The sequence below is a fragment of the Megascapheus bottae genome, chromosome 15, assembly GCF_031878675.1.
Source record: "Megascapheus bottae isolate mThoBot1 chromosome 15, mThoBot2.hap1, whole genome shotgun sequence".
In the NCBI taxonomy this organism is placed as follows: Eukaryota; Metazoa; Chordata; class Mammalia; order Rodentia; family Geomyidae; genus Megascapheus; species Megascapheus bottae.
Window position 1 is genome coordinate 30,620,515 of NC_143523.1, and position 21,609 is coordinate 30,642,123.

General features: G+C 35.5%; 1 protein-coding gene and 1 long non-coding RNA gene across 5 annotated transcripts in view; one reads left to right on the top strand and one right to left on the bottom strand.

Annotated features, from left to right (window-relative positions):
- The window catches only part of Rnls (renalase, FAD dependent amine oxidase), a 310,493-nt gene that overhangs the window by 116,912 nt on the left and 171,972 nt on the right, over positions 1-21,609 (top strand). The gene's annotated exons all lie outside the window — the stretch shown is intronic.
- Positions 8,125-14,567, bottom strand: LOC150054119 (uncharacterized). The gene is made up of 3 exons (XR_016537918.1): positions 14,479-14,567; positions 9,938-10,060; positions 8,125-8,242 (listed from the first exon to the last, which is right to left on the bottom strand). It is a non-coding gene; the product is annotated as an uncharacterized LOC150054119 (long non-coding RNA).

Sequence of the window (21,609 nt, forward strand, 5' to 3'; positions counted from 1 at the left end):
TATAATGACCTAACCTGTATGTCCCAGTCATTACACAACTGTGACTTTCACTTTTGTTTCAATAAACTTGTCTTTCTTTGTTCTCCGCACAAAGGCAGAGAAGAGATCCCAGCTTTGTTACATCTACCATACCTGTCCTATACCCAGAGGACCTCAGTGAATTGCCACATAACTGATTGCCATCTGTTCAGCAGTAGAATAGCTTTCCAGTTACCTTAGGATGATCTCTGAACTTTTAAATTCTCAGGATTACTTCGATGTACTCTCTTCTGTCTCATTCTAACTCTTGAGTTTCATCATCCCTTCTATAGCGTTTGCAGGTGCCCATAATCTCAAACACACTTTTGTTTCCTGCCTCTGTCCCTCACGCTTACCATCTTTTGTTTTCACAATGACTTTTTCCCCTTTATTTCTTTATGAATTTTCAGCAGAAACTTCACATGAACATTTCTTTTTCTACTGGAGTGTCATTCATTTTACTACTGACCTCCTGTAGTAGCTATCATTCAAATCAGTTAGAAATAAGTTAACACATATTGTATTTTTACCTCTTGTTTTACAAACAAAATGCCTAACCAGATTTTTAGCCCCTTGACAACAACCACTATGATTTTTACTCATCTGCTTAGTCTAGATGACATGCTATAAACGACTTTAAATACTGCAAAGCACACAAAGAATTGTGGCTACATAGGAAATGTTATGTACTGACATACATTGGGACAGAAAGATAGATTGTCAGTAAGAGTTACAGGTATACCAGTTCTTTTTGACTCTGTACTTTTACCTTTGTCTTGTTTGATGCATCATTTTTATTTTGTTTTACTTGTGCTTTGGGGAACAAGAACAGTGAGGTAAAATGTATGTCTCATTTCATACACTAGCAAAAATTCTACTGCAAAATTGTTTATTTTACAATAAGCATTCCAAACCAAAACAGGAGACAACTAATGTGACTTTGCCATATGTCCTGATAAAGCGTGGGGAAGGCGCAGACGGGGGTGAAGTGTTACATGCACAGTTCCTTTCCTCTTCATACTTTTCAGGAACATGGTGCTAATGTTGTGTGGATGTCACCCAAGTTTACAATATACAGCAATGTACTTGAGTATTCTGATTAGCACAATATATGGAACTACCAATCCCAAAGCAGGATAAAACCTAAATGAGTCAGATACTGGAAGGTCATGTTAACTCTTGTTACGTATTTCAGTCTGGTGAATGAGTCTTTTTTTTAAAGGCTAATAAATAGGTAAAGTATCACTGACCTTTGTTGTAAATCTTAGAGCAACCAAGAAACTTGTGTGGTCTTGTGCCAAAGACCAAGGTTGTCTTTGCAGACATTGCCTTTGTTCCAGAGATGAAGAGAAGTCTGATGCCAGGCATTTTCCTTATTCCGCATTCACATGTTAAAATATTTTATATCTATTCATTGTGTGACTGCTACTACCTGAGAAATGTCAGCCTTGTGTTGAAGAAACACCAGCTGCTTCCTTCCCTTGTCATTGCCTGCACACCACATTAGCCAATGACTGTATTCACAAGGGAGAATTATGTCCTGCTTGGATATTACTGACAGAGCACTTTAGGGTTGGCATGGCTGCCTCAAGCCATCAACTAGGCATAGAGCCATCTCCTCCAGCTAGCCTATACTTCGGGAAAGCATGCTGCTTTGCCTTTGGTCCACATCTCAGACTCACAATCCCCAAAACTACTTTAAATATAACTTACAACCCTCTTTTGCTAGCTTACATGTACTGTTTAGTATTTGTGGTTACCATTCTATAAGAAAAATAATTTATCAGATTATAAACCTCTTGAGAGCAAAGCTCATGTCTTAGGCTTCTATTCTAGCTTTATATCTCACACTTGATATAAGGACCAATAATCACACATGAGATGACTTGGCCCAACCTTTTTTTGTTTCCTATATTCCAGTGCTAAATTTTCCATTACTGTGGTCAGTCTCTCAAAGGCATCACATATTGCTGACTTACATCTGTTTCCATTTACTCATTCAGTCATCCTGCCACCTTATGCAGATTCATGATATATGTGTTACATATATGTGTTGGGTGAACAAGACAAAGGCCCGACACGAATGGGAGAAATCATTGACCTGAGGTTACATTCTTAGAGAAATTCAAAAATCACATATCAAGCTTAAGTACTCACACACCACACATGCTATTGACCTGGTGCCAAACCACGTACGATAGTTGACAAGGTTTCCACGAAAAGGATTTATACTTGTTGTAGACATCACTGCCATCTCCAAAAGAATTAATACTGTGAAAGAACCCACCAAGACTCAAGACTCTTTGGATAACAGGTAATAGAATGCACACTCCCATCAACTGAAAACAAAGAAGTCAGCAAGCAATATTTGGCTGATAAATCCCAAAATTACCAGTCAGACTGTACTGCACATGTCTGCATTTAAAAAAAAATTCAATCAGCAAGCTTTGTAAGCATTAAACTTAAAAGTCTCTGTCTGAAATTATTGCATCTGACTTCAGTCTATTATAATTATAAGCAGTACTAATTTCAAGAGACTCTTAGACCTATAAACATAGCATCAGTCTCCTTGTTAAATAAAACAGTTCTCTCAATGTTCTTTCACATGTGGAAAATACTAAGTAATTAACCTTAATAAAGTCAGTCTTTGTCCATTTCTACGAAATTAGTTTCTAAAGAAGTTTTAAGAGCACTGGCTGTACCACAGTGCTTATTAATAATGTTCCTAGGTCCAAATAAATAGAGCATGTCCTGACAATATAAGAGATAGGGAAAATGCTGACAGGTCATGTGTCAGCAAATGCATAGCCTATCTGCAAACACAAGGCAAGCCCAGTCATGCCATCCTTTTACAAATCAAGGTCTTTAGCAAGGTCTTTAAGGAAAACAGAAATTAGACTTCATAGAACATGGTGGAAACATGGACAGAAAGGAATGCCTTACCTTGAAACAACCACTGTTCACTGATTGGAGATTCATTACCAAGATTCCTTACATTTTTGAAGAAGACTCTTTTTCAAAAAATCAGCTAGTGAGAAATCTAAGAATAACCATATAATCGCAATGAAGATAAAAGAAGTGATTCTTTCATTATTTCTTTTCTTTCATCTTTGCCTTTATGGGTCTTCTAGCAAGCTTCTCATATAATGGAGGTTAAATCATAAAACTGAACATGTTTGAAGCTGAAATCAGTGAGATTTGCTCATAGTTAGCAAACTGAAAGATCAAATTAATATTTCAATTTCTAGGTACATAGAAAAAATAGATATTCCATAAAAAAGGTAGACCACTAAAAATAATTCTAATCCTTGAAGAAAATGTGTAAAGCTCAAGTATATTTTAACTAATACCTAAAATGCTTTTACTGTAGTCTACTTCTTTTCTTCCATGATTCTACTTCATCTCTCCCATTCTACAATACAAGATGATCTTAAAAACATAAGCACCTTCAAAAAGTCAGTGTTAGCAAAAAAAATTAAAAACCAAGATGAAGTCTCATGAAATAGTACACTCATTCCTACAGGAAGGCTGTTTTTTTCGTATTTGGAGCTATCATTTATTGTTTAAGTGAGTTTCAGACAGAATAAAACTTAATGAAAAAAAAAAGTTTTCCCTTCAAAAGCTTCATCCTAATCAAGTGTTAAATACTTAAGAAGGACAAAAAAATGTTGGTCCTAGGAAGAGATTTAAAAAAAAAAAAAAACTTGCCTTTTAGGCATGACACAATAGGTACATCAAAAGATAAACTGCAAACCAGCCTGAACCAATGTAATAAGTAGTCAAGATAGCAACTGTTTGTGGTGTTTAAATGAGCATTTCTTCAAAGGATGAAATAGTAAGCAATAAAATGGAAGGCAAAGAGCATCCTAGGCTGGGGATGCAGTCATGTAGCCAAACTAGCTGGAACAGGAACAGGTAGAAACTGTATACTATTTCTAAGTTATATGGAGTCATTAAAGCCGTGTTCAGCAAACACCATTTGTTTTCATTTGGATACACTAACATCACCATGAGAATGCATTGATTGATCACATGTGTAAATGTGGCAGAACATTTGTGGAAGATGAATATAATCACATAGATTAGAAAGGAGAGAGATGAGAGTCAAGAGATCTAGTTGAGAAACCATGGCACAAGTTCAGATATGTGTAGACTTCACAGACCAGGAAGATGGCAGTGAATGAGGATATTGAGGCCTAGCCCTCTCTATTGTGGGGTTATTGTGGTGGTATTGTTGATCTACTTACATGTATCCTGGCATTCAGGTGATGAACTCAGATGCAGATAACTCCCAAACATAGCCAAAGCCAAAACCCCCCTGATGTTTTCAATAATATTAGTGCCTACCTATTGCTATATAAGACTGAATAGTACCCCTTCTCCAAATCCCCAAATATATCCATATTTTATTATCTAGAACTGTGAGTGTGACCTTATTTGGAAAATGGCCTTTGTGGATCTAATTAAGAGGATCTAACATCATATATCTAGCAAGTGACTGGTTAAGACCTTCTGGCATTAATGTAATGCCCTTCTATTAAGGGCCATGTTGGCCCTTAATAGAGAGTGATCATAAAGTAGATTAAAATGGTTATAAAAATCTGAAAATGGGTCAGGCATAGTGGCTTAAACCTATAACCCCAGGTACTTGAGAGGCAGAGATGGAGAAGCTTCTCATTCAAGTCCAGCCCAGGCAAAGAGTTATTTCTTATCTCAAAAAACAAGCCAAGTATGGTGATTCAGGACTAAGCTACATGCAGGTAGAACAAAATTCAAGGCCTTACTTGAAAAAAAGCCTAAAAGATAAAGGACTTGGGAGAGTAGCTCTAGGAGGAGGGAAGGGTAGTGTCCAGAGAGCATGAGGCCCTGATTTCAGACTCCAGTGCTCACGACACACACACACACACACACACAGTTTGTTTTAAAGATATCTGAATGCGTCTATAACTTATTTTCTTCTGGTGTCTTATCTTTTAAATTGAAGAAAAAAGTTAAGGAAAAACGAACTACACCTGAAGAAAAGGAAGCGTGGATCTAGTCTTATTTTCATCTGCTTCTCATACCTCCTACTGTCCATGGAGAAGTCTCTCCAGTCTTCAGAGAGTGGCAGATCATGTGAATGGTCTCTATGACATTTGTTTTGTTTGTTTGCTTTTCATTATGTTTCCTAGGTCCCTATGGAATAAAGTGGTTGAGTTTAGAGGCTTTAAAAGCAGCAGTTTAGTAGGCTGGACGAGCTTGGGGGACCACCCCCCTGAAGTATTCTTTGCCTGGCAACCGTGTTACTTATTCTTAGATGGCTTGGACTGGGGTGGTAAGGAACTCCTAATGCCTTATCTTGAACTATCTGAAACCTGAAGTAAACTTCGGCAAACAACTTAAAGCACTGTCAGAGCCCTAAAGCACCTGGACATCCCTAACCCCATGCTTTCCCCCAATTAGTCCGCCCTCAAGGAAGTGGCGGACTAACTCTGCTGAAGTAGGGGTTCAGCAGAGAAGGGCGGATGAGAACCAGGCCATCTCAAAGTAAAGTCGTTTAGAAAAATCAATGCTAAGGAAACATTCAGAGCGTGCTTCAGAGTATAGTCCTTTCCATAAAGATGCCTTCTTTGGGATCACACAGAGTATCTGCCTCAATCTGTACTCTTGGAGCTCTGTATAACATTGTAGAGAACTCTTATCCCCAAAATACAAACACCATGTATAGTTTATATTTCACTTTAAATACACAAACCCTGAGAATGCGCAGTAAATATTAGGAGATGGAGATGCTTAACCCAAATCAGTCAAATGTTTAACCAAAAGCAGTCAAAATCTTGACTGCTTGAACAACTTGTGCAATTTCATGAGACCTCTGCTAATGGAGGCAGAGGAAAGAGGGTATGTATTTGATTTTTATTTCAAATGAGAGACGTTATATAGCCATTCATTGGGTTATGTAAGTTTTTTTTAATGGAATCAGTACCACCATTTTTTGATGGCCAGAGTTGAGAAGACATTGCTATCTTAAGTAATATGTTCATAAATGTAACACAGGAAGATATATTAACATGCTTTTGAAACTATTTTCCATCAAAGTATGGAGCAGATCTAGTCCTGTTTAGATCAGGTTGGTCCGGCTTTTTTCTCAGTACCATAGCTGTGGATAGATTTCAAAGCTATCTCTCATAGGCACTCTTAAAATTTTATGTTATATGTCCTATGTGAAGTTATATCTTTTTTCATATATTTTTATTGTAATTATTAGAAGGGTAACATTATATTCACCAGATAGAAGGTGCATTACTTCACAAACATTGATACCCTTTCTCATGTCATGGTCCCCATTTCCTTCCCCCCACCCTTACCCCTCATCTTGTTTTCCCCCCTTCCCTATCTAATTTCAATAACCAAATACACATATATCCAATATATCAGATAACAAGGTGAAATATTGTAACAATATGAGATAACCAAGGGACAGCAAAAGAGATGAGAGATAACATAGTACATTAAGGACAACAATCACTCATTATATGGCTTTTGTTTCTATATCCTGGAGGTCCTTTCATTTAGCCACATTCTATATGGCCTTATGTATCTAGGTTTTGCTCTATTATAAATCTCTGCTAGGTATGTGAAGATATTTCTTTTCTCTTTTTTCCCCTTATGATTTATCTCATGTTGTTACTATATCTGACTTTAGTACCTGGTATATTGTGTTTGTTTATTGAAATAGGGAAGGAAAGGGGAAAAACAAGATGATTCAGAGGGGGTTGGAGGAGGGAAAATAGGAAAAAACATGAAAGGAGTGTCAATGTTTGGAAGTAATTTACCCACTAACTGGCAAATGTAACTATAACCCATCTATATATCACCCAGACAATAAAACACAATTTTAAAAACAAACAAAAGCACTCGTTAGCATTGATTTAAAAACTGTTATATTAAAATGAACAGAGCACATTATTAAAAATCAGGAATGGATTCAGGTCTCCCAAATATACTCTATACTATCTGATGGACCTGAGATGAATTGCTTTACCCCCAAGCCTTTATTTTCTCAACTAGAAATCAGAATTCGCTTTTATGTACTTACCAGTCATGCAAGAAGCAAATAAGATAATACGTGAAAGCATTTGACGCCCATAAGTATGCAATAAAAAAAACTTCTGATAAATCTTTAGCTCCACCAAGGTGTTTATTAAACTTATTTAAAAAGATGAAAGCTCACTATTTCTTCTCTGAATTTACTGCATGCTTATTAAACCTTGACATAATTTTAAATGACTATTTTATATATTTTAATTCCATAGTAATCTATTTTAGATCATTAATTCTGCAAGAGAAAGCAAGTAATTATGAAACATACCCATATAAGATGAGGCAAGGTAATTAGTAGTCATATTAAACAGTATTCATATCTGAGTCTAAGGAAAAAGTGTTCTCTTGTATATAAAATTATGACAAATCAGCAACAAAAAGCCAAAGCTATACATATTCTAGGAAAAGTAACCTGCTGACATTGTAAGCTTGAAATTTCATGAAGCCGAAAGGAAGTGTGTTTTTAATGCACTTTTTTTGTTCTCATCCTGTGGGCTGAGTGTTGATGCTCTGGCTTCAGCATTATCTTAATAACTTGGACAGTTGAAGATCTGTGGTTCATATTTCACACACTGACCCTTGGAATACCATTTTATTCAGCATTGATGATGCATTGACTTTCTGGGGGAAACTTATGATACCATCTTTCACACTACAATACAACTTTTTAATTTGCCTGACAGATTAATGTAGTGGACTCTTCAAAGTTGTTATCTGTAAAGTTTTACTGATAAAATTCCCATTGAAGGTAGACTCTTGTCAATGAAAGAAAGAACCCCTTCCTTAATGAAAGGGTTTTTAAACTCATATTCCAACTTACATATTGTGTTTTATACCAAAGTTCTCTAATTGTAGGAGACATAAAACATTGGCTTGAAAAAAATCTGATAAGATGATTCTTTTTGTTATTAATTTACTTTATTGTTGGTATAGAGTGAGAAGTATAGAGAGATTACAATGACATGAGTCGTTATGAGTATATTTCTGTTTCCTTACTCTCTCTCTCAGTCCCTCCCTCCCATTCCCACCTTCCAGGAACGTAGTTCACTTTTGTCAGTTTCCAGCAAGTTCCACTTCTGCACTTTTTCACACTTTTCCCTCCGGTTCTATATCTTCTCTCCAACTCCTTGAATGATGTACACTTGAATACGCCATACATAGGTAAAGAAGACAGAATCATTAAAAATAAAATATTAAAAATTAAGATCTTTGAAAAGAGAATTCTCTTGTTTCCATAGCTTAGAGTTCATGTATATTATTTTGTATAAACATGAAGAGGTACTTAGGCATCATACTTTTGTATTTGAGAAGATAATTCTTAAACCACATGAACAAATCCAACTTTAAGGCTACTAAGCAGTTGTATAATTTTTAGACTTGCCATCCAAAAACATCTGGAATTTTAAAACATATAAAATCTTGGTTCAAAAAATATAACATCTCCCATAAGAATACTGCAGAAAACAAAAATAACTAAATAAGTTCCCCTTGCCTTCTCCAAACATTTCATAAAATCTAGGAAGGCCAGATTCTCATCCTATACAATTCTATGAGAATTCCCATTGGGAAATCTGTGAAAGAATTCAGAAACTATCCTTGCGGAAATTCTCATCAAACTACATAGGATGAGAAACTACTGTATAAACAATAAACATTAAATTCTTTAAGACTTGATCTTTGACATCAATTAAACCCCAGATGTTAACCGTGAAAAGATAATCTTGGGGCTCCAGGACCCTGTTTCCTGGGTTCCCACTCAGTCAACCATGCAGCAACTGCATTGCCATAAAGGGAAATAAAGATATTTGTGAAATGGCCCCATCCTTTTGTATCTACTTTTCAATGTGATGAGAGCAAGGTCACAAAGGATGAATTAAATGTTAGACTAATAGATGAATTAGTAAAATAAATCATTATTTTGTATGTATCAGTACAAAACTTGAACATGCTTGCAAGAAATTTGAAAAGGCACCACATAAAATGAGAAAAAAATCTGCAAAAATATTTAATAGGCCTTGCCAGTGAACATAATTCACATATTTCTCTTTGCGAAGCAAAGAGAGAGAATGAGGTCAAGTTATCTGGTGGAGACTGAGTCATTTTGAAACATTTTCTTACTTAGAAGTCACATAATCATTTTCTCTATGCAAAGAAGAGTGGGACTTTTCAGTGTGCCTTAACTCATAAGGTAGAGTTGGTATGATACAAAAACGGAAACAAGAAGGAAAGTTGAGGTCATGGAAGGTCAGAAATAAGCCTGGTCATGCTAACTACTGTCAGGAAACTGAAGGTGGCAAGAGAGCAGGGAAAAGGAATGCCAATGATCACTTACAGTTGGGGTGCAGAAATCAAATCACTAATAGGGAACAGACCACCTAGGACCAGAACTACTAGACCTTAATAACATCTACTCTGCCAGTAGTTCTTGACTTTTAAATGAAGTACCATGCACTTTTGTCTAAGCTCTTCAAGTTATTCCCAGTATGGATTATTTATTTGGAGAAAGGTTAGGGCTGACTTTGCTTTGGCCATTTCTCAGGTTTCTTTACCCATATGACTGTGACATTCCATACTAGTGTTCAGGGAGTCTGTTGCCTTTCTAACATGCTGGATTATTTTCTTCAAAGCTGGATCTCCTTTTCCTATTAAGGAGCATGGTGTGCCTCCAAACTCACACATACCACACAGCATCTGTGTGTTTTTGTAGCTGGTTTTAAGTGGTACTTTGGTTGAAGAAAGAATTGAAATATAAGTGATTTGGGGGCACTTTTTCCAGCCATATCACTGCCTGTCCCAAACAGAGCTCTACATACCCTCATCTGAACTTCCTTCCTACCGTTATAAAAAATATTCCTGCTGGTCCATTATCAGACTTCCGTTGGCTTATTGTTGTTTTGGTTTGCGTTTTCTTGAATTTTCTTTTTTGCTGAGGTTGTTTTTGTTTTTCATTGCTGTTGATCTGAGAGACACAAAAGCAGCAAACTAATAACTGTCAGCCTAAAAGTTCAGTTTACTAAATAGGTTGTTTATGGGCACATTGATGATAGTGACAGTTTCTGTGCAAGAATCGTCCCAATATTAGTGTAATCCTACCTATGTAATTTTGGGTGACAGTCCTGTGACTTGAACTCAGGGCCTAGTAACTGTCTCTGAGCTTTTTTTGTGTCCAAAACTAATACTAAACCACTTGAGCCACAGTTCCACTTCTGGATTTTTGGTGGTTGATTGAACATAAGAGTCTCTCAAGCTTTTCATCCCAGGCTGGCTGGCTTTGAACTGTGATCCTCAGACCCCAGCCTCCTGAGTAGGTAGGATTACAGGTATAACTCACCAGAACCCAACCTAATACCATATATATATATATATATATATATCATATATATATCATATATATATATATCAAAGATCAACAAAGTCTAAAAGGATGCTAGTCCAAAATATGACTTTATGCTTCAAAAGAGCCTCATGCACAGTGGATAAGATCCTTACATGTGTTTTTGTATTTCATATAAGAAGGTATTATATAGTCAAAGTTGAACCTCTAAAACCAGTAGTCTCAAGCAGCAGTTCTAATCTTCAAGAATTCAAAAGAATGGTGTATGCACACATAAGTGTATGCACAGACACATAGACACAGATATATTAGGATTCCATAATGTAAGCAGTTATAAGCCAAAGATAAGAAACCCAATCTAAGCCAGGTGTTGGTGTCTCACACCTGTAATCCTATCTATGCAAGAGGCTGAGATCTGAAGATCTGATTCAAAACCAGCCATGGCACAAAAGTCTGTAAGACTCTTATCTCTAATTAACCACCAGAAAACAGAACTGGCACTGTGGCTGAAGAGCTCAGACATTCTCCAGGCCCAGAGTTCAAGCCCCATGACTCACACAAAAAAAAGAAAGAAGGAAAGAAAGAAAGAGAAAGAGAGAAAAGGAAGGAAGGAAGAAAGAAAGGAAAGAAGGAGCCAATCTGAATAACCACCCTCAAATTTCTCTCTTTCAGTTTTCTCATCCCTAAAATTAAGCCATTTGATTTTTCTAATCTCTAATTTCTTTTCAGCTCTGATTTTTTAACTCTCGTTTTTCTAGGCATATGGAAAGCTGGTTTTTATACAGCCCTGCAATGCAAATGACATATTCTCTCTGGACAAGCTTAAACTAACAGAAAGACAAATTATAAACCTTCTGTGTATTTCTCTAAATACATTCAGAGTATTTGTTTCTGGTAGCCAGGTATCAACACTAAACTGCTTCTTTAAGTTCCTTTAAAATAGAAGTTTTATATATATATATATACATAAATAAGAAAATGACTAATTATATGTATATTAATATCTTTAAATAGAAATTGCTTTTCATCTTTTTTATTTTAATACTAATATGCTGATAGAGCCAGTTTTGGTATAGATTAGAGAACCCAAATAAAGCCAGGGTTCTTAGTGTGTTACCTATTAAATTCAAGTGAGTAGAAGGTTTGATAAGGGTTAAGATTCCTCTGTGTCTGCAAGAGGAATAGTGCAAAAGGATGAATCAGATCAGTTCATAGAAGTCATATGAAATGTATGTGATCCCCAGAATCAGAGATGAAGAGAGCAGGTCTTATTGGAAACCATGAGAACCACTAAGGTATATAAAAGACATCCACAAGAGGAAGGAAGAGGCTCTTAAACTTAAATAGAAAAGAAAATATCAGTAATTTTTAATAGTATGGGCCAAGCTTCAAATAGAGCAGTGAGCATTTGGTCAGCATCTTGGAGGAAGACCATAAACACAAAACGAACGTGGCATACATAGGACTAAAGTGATATAAGATCAAGTCAGTATGATATCAAGTTAGTGAGACATCCTTAAGAGTAGACTCTGCTCTAACACTATTGTGGGCACATAGGTACTTAATATTTGTAGAATATATATTGGGTTGTATTGAAAGTACTACATATGCAATGAGTAAAATAAGTTGCAGGCCAGCAAAAGCTGTTAACAAAACTGGAGCATATGATTTAGAATAATGAAGAAGAAGAAGGTAGAATAAAAGATAAAAAGAAGAAAAATGCATGTACTGCCAGATCAGAGGGTTGAGAGTATGATATCAAGAAGCGTCTGAGTCGAAACCAGGAGACCTTTGCCTCGAGCCTCTACCTAAATACATTATGTGATCTTAGACAGAGACTCTGACTTCCTATTGTCCTATTATTGACATTTCCTCCCACTTTTTGGATGTCAGCAGCAGATTTTTGTCAAAACACAGGCTTTAAATAGTTCTAGTGTCTCTTTAGATTCAGCACTAAAGATAAACATCATTTATTCAACAAACACTTAGTTATCTGCTTTTTGACATACACCATAGAGAGCAATTGGGATGCTACAGAATATATAGAATTGTCTTTATTTCCATTATTGCTAAGTATCTTGAGGTTGCAGGCCTAAACACCTTTCTCATGTTTTTCTCTTCTTCGTCATCTGACCTTCAGCATACTTGCTGTATGTAGTCCGGCTAGCCTCCCCCAAGGTCATCTTTGACTGCCTACTTCTAATTGGTCTAACTTTTTCTCATCTTGATTTAAAGCTTTCCCCTCACTTCACTGCCCCCAGTGCTATGTCTGAACATGGGTTTTTCCTCTGTAAAACTCATACCGAAGACGCTGAATGGGAGATTAGGCCTCTACGGATGTTTGGGACATGAAGCCTCATGAATTGATTCTGGTGTTCTAGTGAGAGTGCTGTCTCACTCTCACAGGACTCATCTACTTACCCTGAGAGTGGATTGCTATACAAAGTGAGCCTAGCCTTGTGTTTTGCTGGCTTCTTCTCTAGTCCTGTAATGCCTTAGAGAGTCAGAGATGACAAGATGCAGCCACTCAAATTGTAAGCTTTCCAGCCTATAGAACAGTGAACCAAAAATAAGCCATTTTTCTTTTTAAATGATCCCTTCTCAGATATTTTGTCATGGCAACCAAAAATAGAATGAGACACCTGGCTTTCATATCAGTGAGGTAATGTATTCCCAAAACGTATAAAGTGAGCCTGAAATCACAGCAATGTAGATGCAAATCTCACTTTGTCTTGTAAATCTCAACCAATTACCTGACCCCAAGTCCTCTGCCTCTATGAACTGTGGTCCCAATGACTTCTTTCAATGCCCTCCTTGTTTTGTCCTTGTGATGGTTTTATAAAAAAGTAAAGCACAATACCTGATACACCATAAAATAATGGGGTCCCCATAATGGTTCTATGCAGGTTTCCCCTTCCATCCACATCCATCCTCCTTACTTCAGGCCTTCTTCATCTGCTCTCTGATTGTGCAGTAGAACTTCCCACCTGTCCCTGCTTTCAACATCTCATGGCTCCCTTCCATTCCATAGGCTTTAAATTCAGCTGTGGAGCCATGGATCTGTAGGATAAATCCCATACTTCTAAATATGTATGATGTGACCTTACCTCATTTCTATAATCTTGTCAACCACAGAAGCCTCCCTCACCCATCATTAGGCTGTGTTGAACAATTTGAACTGTTTAGAGCTCTCAGTCCATCTAGTGCCATGCATTAGCACACAACATTTGCTCTACTTCTGCCTGGATAACTCCTGTGCACTCTTCAAGCTTCAGCTCACCATTACATCTTTTATATTCTTCCCAGAGCAGATATAGTCAGCTCTCCCTCTATAGTTCTTCAGTATTACCTAATGCATACTCATGTTTCAACCACTTAATGTATGTCTTTCCAATTAAGTTTGTGCTCATGGAGGAGCTATGTCTTTGATCCTAGTTCTTTTCATACGACCAGATATCTACTGTGCTTATTACCTGTTTGTCCACCTAATTAGATAAATGAATTTTAGTATTTTGGAATAGGCAGAGTAAAGAGAAAAAGGAAACAGAATGTATGATTTTTAGCGAGTTAATCAACCAGAAGTGAGAAGATTTTGAAAAATTAACAATGAAAGCAATATAAAACAGAATTTGCCTAACAACAAACATATGTACCATATATATTTTCCCTGTGGTCCAGTAACTAAACAAATCTTGCATTATTAAAAGCTAAGAGATCCTAAGCATAGTAACCTGAGAGGTAGAGATAAAGAATACCACAATTCAAAGCCAGCCTGGGCAAAAAGATATAATGAGACCCATCTCGACAAATAAGACAGGTATAGTTTCAACTCTGTGAACCTGTCTACTCAGAAGGCATACAGAAGGATCATAGCCAACCCTGGACAAAAATGTTAGAACCTTCCTAAAAGCTAACTTAATAATAATCATCTGCCTACCAAGCATGTAGCCCTGAATTCAAACCCCAATACTGAAAAATAAAGCCAATAAATATGTAGGAGTATATGTAAGTTTTAGAATAGGGAGAAATGATCAGCTCCTCACAAAATAATTATTTGGAACACATAGAGTTCAGTGTGGCCATGGGTTTGGTCCATGCTGTGATCAGTTCCCGTAGAATTCATGATCTAACATGAGACACAACAGAGACCACTGCAGGAAACAGCCTTGTCTTTCGGAATCATGTGACATCAGTATGTTCTATATAGAACCGAGTCACATTATAACTCTAAGAGTTATAAGTGTTACAAGTGTTAATATTGCATGCTTTTAGTATGTCACGCTTTTGACTTTCCACTCTCTTATAAAGATTCCCTTGAACTACAAGAAATAAGCTAGTTTATTGTGTTATTAAATGTCTCAAACTGTTTATATTTTAGCACATACCACAGAATTTAATTCTTAGAACTCATTGTATTTCTATGGGCACTCATTTCTTTTGCACCTTCCTAGAAATGAAGCTATGATTTCACCTCAGTTGCTACACAGCACCTTTTTGGTTTGAATTTAGTAATATAATATATAGAGAGCACAAATAGTAATTCCATAATTTTAACTCTTCCAAACTCAGTATTGATTCTTCTAAGTCACAATCACAAAAGATGAAAGCAATAAACAATAAAACAATCATAGGGTAAAATTAGCAGTCCTGTTAAATTATGATCAAAATTTTTTAAATTCTCTGATTTAATAAATTATAAATATATTCAATAATATGCTATAAAGTTTCTATGAGCCTCATATGTAGCACCAAAAACCCCCACCTTTTTGTATTTTTCTGCATTATGAAATTTAACATGAAACAGTTCTCATGTTATTAATATTGTCATGTTACAAATGAAAAGTTGGCAAACTAAAAAGTACAGTAATCCAAAGATAGCCAGACCCCTGTTATAATAAAATTTGATTGAAGGGCACCCACGCCCACATTTACACATTTTCTTTCTTTTTATTATCTTTAGGTAATTGTGTAGAGGAATTTCAATTCATGCCAGTTTATGAGTACAATGAATCCAGTCAATGTTCCGAATATAATAACAATGTTAAGGAAGTACAGCACAAATTGTATAGCTCAATGAAGAAATATTACTAACCATTTAGAGAAAAACTTGGTTGACCTTTGTTACTAACAATAGATATTAATATAAACACAGCCTACAGTCTACAGTATAGAGCACAGAGCTACCAAGCTGTCAGCTTTTAGAACAATTTCTATTGAAAAAAAAACAGATTTTTATAAACATTGTCAGTTATCAAACATGAATTCCATGAGCTATTTTTTTAAATAACTGAGTTGACTTGCTCATCTCAAAATATGTTTAGAAGCATAATATAGTCATTTTGTGTGCATTTTAAGTGGACTGTTTTCTTTGACTACTTTAATTCTTTTGTAAGTTACATACATTTTCAGATACAGGAGAATGGCCTTTAGTCTATAACTGATTTCTTGTGGGAAAATGGAGAGTACAAATTATCACAATCTAAGTCAGAGACCCCAATGACTCAGAAAATCTTTCTGAGTTCTATTTAAATCATTTGAAATGGAAATTAATGATTCATATATGTGATGTCTCTTGCAGAAGTAAGAAAGGAATGGTGATTCATCTAACATTAGTAGATGTGCTTTGTTCTAATGGCATAGGGTGGAGAAATGCATTTTTATAGTCCTAAGATGTGTGTTCTTCAACGTGTTCCCTTCCTGATTTGGGATCTCAAATGGAAAATAAGGCTAATTAAATTAAATTCTTAATCGCATTATTCCTAAAATGTTCACATGTAGTACCTGGAAATGAGCAAGTTGTTGATTGGAAATGATGGCTTCAGTGTACATTCAATTAAGGACTAAAGGATATTGCATATTAATTTTATTTATCTATACCAGATGTGTTAAAAAGCAGGTAATTTTTTTGAACAATTTGCTATAAAACATTTTGTTAACTGAAAACCATACTGGTATATTGAAAATATGTCTGCAGAAATGAGTCTTCACTAAAGTTTTATTCTCAGCACATTAAGAAAAAAAAATTGTACCCTCTATTTAATCAATGTTTTTGTAGACAAATACAATTTACGAACAAGCCAACTGAAATCCTCTCTTGTGACAAGTAGGGTAATAAAGAATGAATTGTAAGCCAAAAATGTTTAAATAAAAAATATGTTTTATAAAACACTAAATTGCAAAGATAGTTATCTTGATCTATTCTGGCTGCTTTAATACAATATTTTAGACTAGGTAATTTATGACCAATACAAATATATTTCTTAGTGTTCAAAAGGCTTAGAAGTCCAAGGTCAAAAAGTTAATAGATTCTGATGAGGCCTTGTTTTCCACTGATGGCACCTTCTTACTACGTCTCCCAGGACATGGCAGAAAGTTCCTCTGTAAGAGTGTTAATCCTATGGATGAATGAATTTTTGGAAACAGCAACATTCAGATCACAGGAACAACCATTGTTCAACCTCTAAAATGGGGAAAGAGAGAAGATTTAGTCATTGCATAATGTTTATAGATTGAACAAAAATAAAAAGAAATATAAAAGGTAAAAAATTTTCTATCTCAATCAATACTTTTCCACAAAGGTACCACACTTACCTTCTTATGATATATTTTGTCCACTTTCCATCTTTAACGGAGTTGAGGAGAACACAGTCTAAACAAATTTAAACAATTACCTTTATATGGTACGTATAATATCTCTTTAAGAACTGACCTCTTGTTTTCTCTTTCATCAGTTCACTGCTGAAACTGAGGGTAAGAATGAAGATGAGTATATAAAGCATCCAGTAAAATAGGAGAGGAGGTAGAGTTGAAGTTTGTATTAATAATGGTCTCCTTACATGGAAGCATTATTGTTATATGTCAACCCCATCTGCAAGTCAAGTCACCAAGGCCATTCAAGTTTTACACACAGAAACAGATTCCCATGTGCTATGGAAAAAAAATCAGAATCAGAGAGCCAATTATTGTTCAAAGAAGAGACCATTATCCTTCTTTCACTGATCCTCTAAGTTATTTCAACAGCTAGTAGTGGACACTTTGGAGAGTGAAGAGTACAACTGTCTGCCATTGCACCCCCAGAATTTGTTGAAAGAGCTAGCATTTCTCCTTCCTATTTCCCTTCCTTTTCCAATTATAACTTTACTTTAAAAAATACATGTATTATCTTTAAGTAGTTGTACAAGGAGTTACCATTCAAAGAATCAGTTTGCTAGTATCATGTATCTTGACTGATGTCACCCCTTTCATCATTTAATAGTGTCACTTAATTCTAACTCCCACTCTTCTGTGTCATTGCCAATTTTCTGCAACACACCATCCACTTATAACACAATCACTTCTTTTCTCAGCCTATCAGTATAAAGGAAACTCAGAGAATAGCAGTAACAAAAGGAATCTCAAATCAAACTAAAATTGCCACAAAAACATCAAGCTAGCCTTTCTGTGTTGCATTTTCCCCTATGGGGAGAGGCACAAGACAGTCAAGAGGATACATGTTATGTATTTCTCACTAGTTGTGGACTGATATATAACACATACACCTAGAAGTTAATAAGAATTGTTGATGTTGATGATTATGATAGTTCAAGGGAGCAGGAAATTGAAAGAATCAGAAAAGGAAATGAGTCCTGATATATGTCTGCCAGATTGGTATCTGTAGTCCACACCAAAGCAATTATTTCTACCCACATCTATGAGATTGAAACATAAATCACTAGATAACGCATCATTTAGTTATCCCTACAACTTCAAAAAGGCTATGCTAAAAATCATCTCAAGGTAGTCATCTTCCCCTGCTTTAAGATCTTCAGAGAAAGAACATTTCCAATTTCCCAGGTGCCAGGAAGTTTTTCCTAAGCCTAACTATAATTCTTCCTTCTGTAATAGAAGCCTTGACTCTATCCAGCTGACTAAAACAGCTCCTTATCTGTATCTGGATAATATTTCTTTACCTATTTGATGATTGTTATTACATCTTCCCTCTGCTCCAACATTCCACAGGCCAAATGATCTTAGTTCTCTTATCTTTGCCTATTTTGTAAACCTTTCCACACTTTTAGGTCTGTCTTTTTAATAATCCTCTATCTGTGGCACTTTGCTTAAATTACCCAAAGTAAGGTGGCATTTGGACAATGCTGAGTCAGAGCTGGAGTTGCCTCTTGGTTTCCGTTGCTACAGGCATCAAGGTTGCCTTTTCCAGTTTGTTACTTTCTTGCATGTTTGGGATCCATTGTAATCATCCAGTGTCCCAAGTCCATTTGAATGAGGTTTTTCTTATCCTCTAATTCAAAATGATGTTTCTTGGGTATATTATGCCCTCATTTTGTTTTTTTTTAATATTTTTATTGTAATTAATAAAAGGGTTACATGATATTTGCAAGATAGAAGGTGCATTAATTCACATACATTGATACCCTTTCACATGTCTTGGTCCCCATTCCCCTCCCCCCATTCCCCATCTTGGTAATAAAACCATATAATGAATGATTGTTGTCCTTAATGTACTATGTTATCTCTCATCTCTTTTGCTGTCCCTTGATTATCTCATATTGTTACAGTATCTCACTTTGTTATCTGATATATTGGATATACTATGCCCTCATTTTGAATGACACTATACATGTGACTTGGAAGTCTAGTCATAATTTTAGACCCCCATCTATTTAATTTTGGACAATGTTATAGTACTTTTTCAAAGAATAAAACATCTAGGACAAAAAAAGTCATAGGGATAGTAGATCTCTGAATAATAGAGAAAGTAAATCACCTCCACCATTATACACATGATGAAACTGTGGTTTTGATGAGTAAACAATTTGGTTATAAACAAATTGTTTAATCACAAACATTATAGAGAGTAGAGAAGATTTGAAGCCAAGATTCACTCATTTTCTATGGCTTGTCCTCTCTGAAGCCCTTTGGCCCTGACACTAACCAAGGTGGCAAGCTAAGAGTCTCCTGTGAGAAAGATATGATTCCTAGGCTTGAACCAGTTTAATAAAACATCATCTTATTGTAATTCTACACCATAACCAATGAATAACATGTACACCTTAGATTAAGGTACAATGTTATATTCAATTAAAAATGGCTTTAGTTTACCACAAAAATGTTTACAAAAATCCTTCATTTGTCAAAAAAAGGTTTTCCCTCACTGAGTTGTCTTTGATATTTTTGCATTTAATCAAATTCAGAGACTGCAGAATAATGAATTCAGAAATTGCCAATATGTAGTCGTTTGTTTTATCTGCAGTTTCTGCATGTTTCAATTGTTTATATGGGGAAAGTGTCTTTCTTATTTTATCTGTAAATATTTCAGTGTGGAAACCTAAAAGTGTGCATATTAAGCTACAACGAAAGTTGTCATAGTCACAAATATTAACAATTTCTAAGAGGCAAATATGCAGTTGCCTAACTGCTGAATATCATCAAAGGACTAACCAGGGTTCACATTTCTCTAATTTTCATTTGTACATTATATATGTGTGTCTATAATTAGTGGACATCACAAAAAAGTTTTGAATATAACCGTCAATTTCAATATAAGATTTTTTTGTTGACTCTATAGACATAATGTTTTATTACATAGATTAATATGTATCTATGACATACAAACCCTCAGCCTAATTTTAATTATGTTCTAAAATCTAAGTGCCAGTGATTGTATATAAAGATTCCCTCCCTGAATACTTATTTGTTAAACATGTCATTTGAAATATGATGTAAAAATCATTGTTAATTAATTCTTTAATAAAAAAAATCTAAAAAAAAAAAAGAGTTCTGCAGTCAGGTGCATTGGCTCACACCTGTAATCCTAGCTACCCAGGAGGCTGAGATCTGAGGATCAAGGTTCAAAGCCAGCCTGGGCACAAAAGAACCTGAGGCTCTTGTCTCCAATTAATCTCTAGAAAACAGGAAGTGGGGCTTGACTCAAGGGCAGGTCGGTAGCATTGATATAAAGAGCTCAGGGAAGTGCCCAGGCTGAGTTCAAGCCCCAGGACCCCCCCCCCCAAAAAAAGAGTTCTGCAAAATCTCATGAAATTGTCATGAGTGAAAAGATATTTATTTTTAATTTTTATTGTCAGGGTGATGTACAGAGGGGTTGCAGTCACACATCTAAGGTAGTGAGTACATTACTCCTTGAACATTGTTGCCTCCTCACACATTTTTCTCCCATTTTCTCCCCCCAACCCTCCCCCAGGTTGTAATACTTTCCATTTCATCCTAATTGAGAAATGGTTCACCAAACTAGCCATGCAATTATTATATACAGAAGACCTTTATGGAAATGTACCTACATATGCAATAAAAATAAAACCAATATTCAAATAAAAATGAAATCTACTTCAGACTTTCTCCTAATATCTATTATTAAATCTTGGTCTCTGGTAAGAAACGGCAGTGATCATGTTGGAAAATTTCCTATAGTTCTCTTTAGAATACATTCTATGTGTATATGTAATGTATTGATCATATTCACTCGACTTTTACTTGTTCTTGTCCTTATTCCTTTACAACTTCTTTATTATGCCTTTTCATCTGTATATCATACATTCTTCAACCATATTTCCCTATTCTTCTTCTCTCCCCTTTCTAATTCCCATTAGATTCTGCAAGACCACATGCAGTATTTCTTTTTCTGCACCTGGATTTATTTCACTTAACTGAATGCTCTACTTCTGGCCGTTTTTTTCCAAATATAAGATTTTTTTACTATAAATTTTCTCCATCCCTTTGCAATTTTTGTAAGAGGTCAGGTATTTATCCTATATAGTTTCCTTCTTTATTTTCCTGAATGCATACTGATAGTGTCACAATAAAAATGAAAAATAAAAAGAAGAGATTTTATTGATTCAAATCTGAATTTCCCATTATATGGCATAATTTTAAGTATACTTTCTGAAATCTATCTCCTATTCCTATTTTCAATTAAGACTCTTCTTTTTGTATCCTGTAGCATCTGTTAGTTTGGAATCTTCTATTTTTCCAGTGCGGGATAAAAGTCTCTTGTTAGAGAGATTTGGTTACTTAGTTTTGAGAATTTATGTGACCTGACTGACCTAGCATAATCACAGACTCTTTACATTACCAGTGGCTATGTTCTTTGAATCTATACTGTACCATTTGTAAATACAGACTTGAATCCATTTTTTCCTTTCTTTCTTGTCCATTTTTCC